The 228-nt window shown below is 41.2% G+C and overlaps 1 protein-coding gene across 1 annotated transcript in view; it reads right to left on the reverse strand.

The window, feature by feature from the left end:
* The window catches only part of TEAD1 (TEA domain transcription factor 1), a 157467-nt gene that overhangs the window by 41878 nt on the left and 115361 nt on the right, over positions 1-228 (reverse strand). The gene's annotated exons all lie outside the window — the stretch shown is intronic.

The raw sequence follows: 228 nt of genomic DNA on the forward strand, positions 1-228 counted from the left end.
TATATATATATATTTATTTATTACACACACATTGCACATGTGCAAAATACATATTTTGCACATGTGCAGTGTATGTATGCATGTAACACACACACAGAGTTCCACCTGCTGTTTTCAAAATCCCACCGGAGACACCATTGGTGGGAATACTCTGCAGTTGCAGTGCCCACCCCTTCATGGACGTTTGAAGCAAAAGTGCCCCTCAGTTATTTTGTCTGCATGATTGGG

The sequence above is a fragment of the Nanorana parkeri genome, unplaced genomic scaffold (genome assembly GCF_000935625.1).
Source record: "Nanorana parkeri isolate BGI_ZX_2015 unplaced genomic scaffold, ASM93562v1 scaffold10, whole genome shotgun sequence".
Taxonomy (NCBI): Eukaryota; Metazoa; Chordata; class Amphibia; order Anura; family Dicroglossidae; genus Nanorana; species Nanorana parkeri.